The sequence below is a fragment of the Puntigrus tetrazona genome, chromosome 7 (assembly GCF_018831695.1).
Source record: "Puntigrus tetrazona isolate hp1 chromosome 7, ASM1883169v1, whole genome shotgun sequence".
Lineage (NCBI taxonomy): Eukaryota > Metazoa > Chordata > Actinopteri > Cypriniformes > Cyprinidae > Puntigrus > Puntigrus tetrazona.
Window position 1 is genome coordinate 3,198,687 of NC_056705.1, and position 7,119 is coordinate 3,205,805.

Below are 7,119 nucleotides of genomic sequence, written 5' to 3' on the forward strand. Positions count from 1 at the left end.
TATATATATATCCCGTAACTACTATGTTATTCAGTCAAAAGCTTTGCTCATGTTTATTTACTTTTGACTGATAAAGACAGCAGCAAATATTAGATTGGGGTCACTTTTATAGGATTCATATGATGTTGCTAAAAAGAACATTATTTTGTGTATTTGGTGTAATGCAATGTGTTTATGCTGTTTAAGGGGCAAAAAACACATTATTTCCCACATACTGTACATTATTGTTTCTCCTCTAAGCCCCGCCCTCTGAAACAGGTCAATTTGTACAAAGCTTATCGTTCTAAAAATGCGAGGTGTGCCAACAGCTTGTAACACTCCAAAGAGTAACGAAGAACTTGAAATCACATCATATGACCCCTTTAAGTCACTTCAAATGACTCCAACAACACCAGAAGCCTCACAAATTGAAGTAAAAATGATGAAATATGCATAACCTATATAGTAGGTGAAAAACTGAATGCAAAAGAATAGTATTTCCGAGTTATTCATAATTAGGAGGGTAAGTGCAAACGATTTTCTGATTATCAATGGTTTGCACTGTCTAAAACTTTCCTTCACTGTTACCTTTACGTCTTTACTATCCCACGAGGCCAAGGCAGAAGATTTGTGAATGGAAGTGAGGAGAAGCAAATGCCGCTGATAAATCACATGACATTTCTTACATGACAAAAAAATCGTTCTGACTGTGTGCTTCCCCTCAGCTCCCCCAAAGCAACAAACCTCAGACATGTCAACTCATTTTCCCACTTCTCCACTCTTCTGCAATCTACTGTAAACACTAAAGATTTTCTATTTATGCTTTTATGCTTCAAGAATCAAACTAGTCCCATGCTGTACTGTTTGAGCAATACTGACAATTATGGTGAGTAGAAAGTGTTATTGAACAGTCTGGAAGACTTTAAAATAGACCAAAAAAATATAAAATGGAAAATTATAAACGTCTGCATTTAAAATGAGAGAGGAGTGAGGAAAACACAAGGTCTAGTTTTTTTCTTTTTTAAATGTTAAACTCTACATTATGTGTCAACGGTCCCTTAAACACACTCTGGCCAGAGAGGTAAAGAAAAAAACACTGATATCTTTTACATTTTTAGCCCCCAAAAAACAAATCTATTGGTGCGGATTAAATCTTGATTTGATTGTTGTCTTTTTTGTGGATTGAGGCTGAATAACGCTGCTCTTTGGGACATTAACCACATCTTACATTTAACAACTAAGAGAGAGGCCTATCGCTTAAAGAGCCATTTTATTGCTGTCTTTCAAAAAAAGAGTGCAGCGATTATTAAACGGCTTTGAAATTGTAGCTGCATGACAGGTATGCAGCAGACTCTTTCACGGTCCTGTGTAATCCTGTGTAAACTGTACAGATAATAATCATGAAATTTCCAGCCATTAGAGGCTGAAGCACAAGGTTATATAATCTATATAACTGACAACGCTGAATAATTCATAGGACGGTGGGAATCTCCATTTGCTAAATGGTTTTCTCTTAGGTTGCAACTTGCGCATAACATTATCGAGCCGCATTTTTCTGTATGACAAGCTACAAAGAACTGAGCTTCAGGAAATGACAGCTGGAATGTTTCGGATAGTCAGAGCTGAGAAAGATGAGTTTATTCTGCAGATTAACAATACAAGTGTTCAAGTGTCCGGTGAAGCATAAAAAATAGGCAGAAGACATTAATAAAATGCATTTAAAAATGTATTATTTTGTTCAAATTAAAGCTGCGTTTCAGTTTCAACCTTGACTTTCTGAAGTACTTGTTTGTACCGGACAAGTGAAGCCTTTGCTTTACTTAACCCTCATAACTGTTTGTCTGCCAACTCCCAACTGTACCTGTAGCCTCCCGCAACTCCAATACATGGCGGACGCTGCAGGAAAAACCCCGGTCTGTTCAAGGCCTGAAGCGTCTTGCCTTACTCCATTAATCAGAAAATTCATTAGTTAGCCTACACCTCAAGACTAAGCGACCTGGGCAGGGGAAAGACCGCTGTAAAACAATAAAACTCTTCCCGAGCAGGAGAGAATTAAGTTTGAAAGAGAAGAAGCGATATTCATCTTGTCACAGAAGAAGCGTGCCAGCGACACCTATGATCACCCTCTACCCCCTTATTAATATAACAACGCAGTTTTTCCCAAATGTGCCCACATATCCAACCCGACATGTGTTTCCGTAACAACACCGGTCCTAAAGCCCTCGGCATGCTTCTCCAAAGCTGTTTCAAACACTTTCCAAGGCGTTTTCCACTGTTACTGTGCAAATAAAGTGTCGTTTCCAGTCAAAATCACTGTACCTACATGTATGGGCATCTAGTCGGGTTTTGCCGTCTAGCTGGTGGCCAACAGACTGAGAAGAACTGTCAAAATGAATTCTGCGTATACCCACATGATAAGACTAAATAAATAAAACAGCAGCCTACGGACAATATTTGATAGTCGCTTGACGAGAAGATACTGAAACAATGCTCGGTTGAGAATTCACAAGTGTCACAGCAGTTCTACAGCAAGCTAAGCTCACAGCGGCAGAATGTTTTATCGCAGTCCGTCGATGTAACAAACTCACCTCTCCCGAAACGTTGGACTCTGATGGAAATCACGGAACAACGAAATTGTTATTATTATTATTAAATATAATCCCTGGGTTTGTCCGAGACTTAAAGTGACCGAATTTCCTGTGGTAGAATCAGCTCGATACATTGGGATTTGCTGAGGGGCAGTGCTTCCTTCAGAAGTGAGGCGAAAGTGCAGTACGAGCACGACGCGCTAGGGGAACAACAGAGGAAGACTGGATTAACAACGCCTGCTGTAGGTAGCCTAGGAATCCCTCAGTACAATAGAATAGAATAGAATTCATTGCGGAACGACGAAAGCAATGTGCACAATAGAGGCTGCAGTTTACAACTGCACGGTTCTATTCAAGTGTTCAAACTAACGTTTGTAAAAGCAAGACTAAGAAAAACTAATAAAAGCAAAATAAATAAAAAGTAAAGTTAATTTTTGTAATATCGATATGATACTATTGATTAAACCCATTGTAGGATGGAACTAATTGGGCCAAGCGGGATGATGGCACTATTGTTTTTGTTTTGTAGAGCTCTTTTATAGCTGAATTGCATCTCGCCACGTCAACAATAATATAGAACTACACTAAAAAACTACACTGAATTTAGAAGAACTCCATTGCTGTTCAGTGAACTGCCTATAGCTGAAAGATTTACCCTGTTATTGAACTAACCAAAGACATTTTACAGCTCAAAATAAGCTGATGCTAGCATTCATATATATATTGATTCTTTTTTCTTTTTTTTTTCAAGACCTCTCTAGAGCTACACAAACATGGCGAGACCAGTTGCATTACAGCTATTATATTATTCATGCTGGCAAACTTCTTCAGGCCGCAGACAGATATAAATATAAATGGTAACTGAATTGAGAGGAGCAGTAGTTTCATCCATTCAGGTTCATTTGTAATGTTTTGTGTTGTGTATCTTTTTTCCGAAGCGCTAGCATCAGCGTATTAGCGAGTAAACAAATGTGAATTATTGGTAATACACACGTATCCCAAACGTTAAGAAACGTCTCTCGCTTGCATAAGCAAAGATCACTATCTTGTGGACAAAAGCATGTAGTGCACGTCTATTTTCAGAGGATAGCGCTCGAATACGCGACGACTGAAAGTGACCGACAGAGGGCGATGCAATTTCAGAAAGATCTACGTCTTAATCATTTTTTTTAATGGATCCTTGAAGTGGCAAATATGGCAATATAGTGTAAAAACAACGTTTGAATAACCTTCGAATGTGAACGGCACCTTTTTTGTTTTCTAAAAAGGATGCGCAGGGGGTCTAAAACATATGTGCTTTACAAAGTCATTGTGCAGATGGCCGCTATTCACACTATTTGGGCCCCGAGACCATTCAGTTTGGAGTCTGAGGGACGGATGGCCTGTGTTTACAAGTTTTATGCTGTTTAGGGAAAATGAGAATCTCTTGTCGAATCTCTTGTCGAAAAATAAACTACATTAAACCTCTACAAACACTGAATTTAAAATACAAACAGTAACGGCCGTACAAAGTAAGCGTGCTTTTAAAAAACTGTCACTTAATTTAGACATGTAGCAATAAAGGTAATTAAATATATGAAGTTGAGTGATGTGCATGTGTAAATGCATGTGTGCTGTGTACAGATGGCCCGAGCATGAGCTTGAATAAGACAGAGCCTATCCGACACTGACGTATTGTGAGCGTGTCGCTCTCAATATGTGAGGTAATGAGAACAGACTGACTTCTTTTTTCTGTATCCCCTTTCTTCTTTTCTCTCCTTCTCTCCCACTCTCTCTACTCTAGTGTATTTCCATCTGTTTGGAGACAAAGGGCCATGAGCCAGCTCCAGCCTGGGTCCCTGCTGGTGAAGTGGGCAAGCATAATGTGGCCCATCCCAGGGGCCACATTTCAACACATGGATCTGCCTTTGTACCTCACTGCTAGTGCAACGCTCACTCCACAACACACACCTTTGATGGATATCAAGGGAATGAGTGAAAGGGCTAGTTTGGAGGTGCAAAGGGAGATGGGCTCTAGGCATTGAAGATGAGCACAATCGTAATGGAAGGAGAGGAAAGATGCAAACACTCCCTTCTGCCTTTTTAAACGCTGCGTAAGACCCGTGGACATATGGCTGCTTTTTCTTGTGTCTCTCTAGTTGGAAGAACTAAAAAAAAAACTCTACAAATTGGAACGTGTTCAACGCCCCACGTTTGATTCTAGCGGTGTGTACCTGAATAAAGATCGTGGAAGAACCCACAAATAGGACTATAGTGAATAGGACTCTGAGCCGTCTGTACACTTCCTGACATATGGTCACTTGTAGGTCTTTGCCATTACATAATCCATGGTGAACAGAGAGGCAATATGGCTTTTTCTCATACACAAACACACATGTGCTGGCTGCATTCACAGTCTGTTACCCACTCGAAACAAGACTGCAGCTGACAGCTTTAAATTGGGGTTCGTTTTAGAGCTACAGCATGGACAAAAATAAAGTGAACAGATATACCCCCTTGTCACATAAATACTCCTCAATAACATACAAACTATTATCAGTCGGTGATGGATTTGTCCGTGCGATGTATTTGGTTCAGCATTCATATTCATTTCAGCCGCACTAAATAATAATAAATGGCTAAACAACAATTTTGACGGAAAGAAAACCCTTATAGAGTCTGATCATTAGGATACGTGACAAACACATAAGTATCAAGTAAACTTTCTGAGGATGAAACATTTTAAACACGTGAAATTCAGTAACTAAATCTAATAAACGTCTGGTAAAGAGAAAAACTAACTTGTTTAAGCTGTTCATTTTTGAACTAAAAATCATACTCACGTATTTGATTTGGTGCTTCATGGGTTCTAAGGATGGACTGCCTTCCTCCAGAGTCAAGAAACATGCTGCCCTTTACATGATTTTGACGATGAACCGGTGTTTTGTTTGCTATAGGACAGTATTTATGTTATTATGCACTACAACTTGTACTGTCAAATCCTTTTAGGGACACCGGCCTATTATAACCACAAGTTAATTATCATCTGGAAAACGCATGTTAAGTCATGGATTACAAGAGAAGCTCTTTTAAATCCTTTCTGGGGGTCTCAAGACATTACAAAGACCCATTATCGTTCAATCACTGAGCCGGCGTTTACACGTGAGTGCTGCTGTTTAAGTCTAAAATGGACTTTTATTGATATTGAACAAAAGCAGAGTTAAAGCATCATTATATCAAATCAAAAATATCAACTAAACTACATCATTAAGAAAACACCGTGAACTTACAAGGGCAAAAACAAGTGCTAATCTTCCCGGCATGCTTGAGAAACTACGCAGGCAACTGTTAGCTTGCTGTTTCTTTTGGATCTGAGAATTGAGTTAGTCTTACATGTACAGTTACCAAAAAAATGAGTCGCAAAAGTACCATTCTGGCTAATAACACAGAAACTACAGTGCTTTTGAAAAAAGCCGTCATGACAAGTTAACCCTTGCATGATTTTGCTTATAATGCATATACTGAAGTGATATAGTCTGGATGTATAATATGATCATATGTGTGTAAATGGTATGTGAGAATAAATCTGTCTTTCTCTGTGTGTTCTCACTCTCTCTCTCTCTCTCTCTCTCTCTCTCTCTCTCTCTCTCTGTTTCCCACGGGAGGTGCCAGACGGCCAGTAATTTGGTTGTCTTGGCTCGTCTGGAGTAACACCTGCCCCCTCTCTAGGGAAACGGCCTTTCAGCCAAGAGGGAGAACGAGGAGCAAACACACGGAGAGCAAAACCTACACGACAACGCTTACCGTGACTGACCACTCGCCATCATTTTCAGTCACATCTCTTGGCAGACTCATCGGAATACCCTAAAGCAAATTAGAGAAATACGTGTCCTCTAATAAAGAATAAGGTTTGCACGACGCAGGCTATCACCCGTTTCGTTTTCACACGAGACTGTATTGTTTTGTTTTTCGGTATCTGTGATTGAAGAGCCAACCATTTTTGATTGTTATTTTATTGGAAAAAGAAAAACAAAAAACAAAAACTAATCGACATCAAAATATGAAAAACAAAATACTTTGATTAAAAAAAGCTGTCACGGCAACTTTACTACAAAATATGTGCATAAAGCAATAAAGGGCACGACCCTGGACATACAAGATAAATCTTTGGATAGCAGATATGTTTTTCACGAGAAAAAAAAAAAAGAACTCACTATAACTTAATATAACTCACGTGTTGTAGTGGGGNAAAAAAAAAAAAGTTCAATTTACGATGTACTTTTTGGTCATACAATAAATTGCCAGTCTATTGTCTCATAAATCATGGGTCTACAATTCGAATGACATTAATAGACCGCTGATTTAAATATATGTTATTTAAAAATTTCTTCGTGATGAATTTGTTGTTCTGACGCATTACAAACCGATGAGCAAAAACAGCCAATCTATCTAACTCCATCACAAAATATATAAATATATGAAATCAATCAACACTAAAGGTGCAAGTTGATGCTGAACATGTTCATCTCGTCGTTACTGAACGACGAGGTCTAACACACAAGGTATCTCGTCT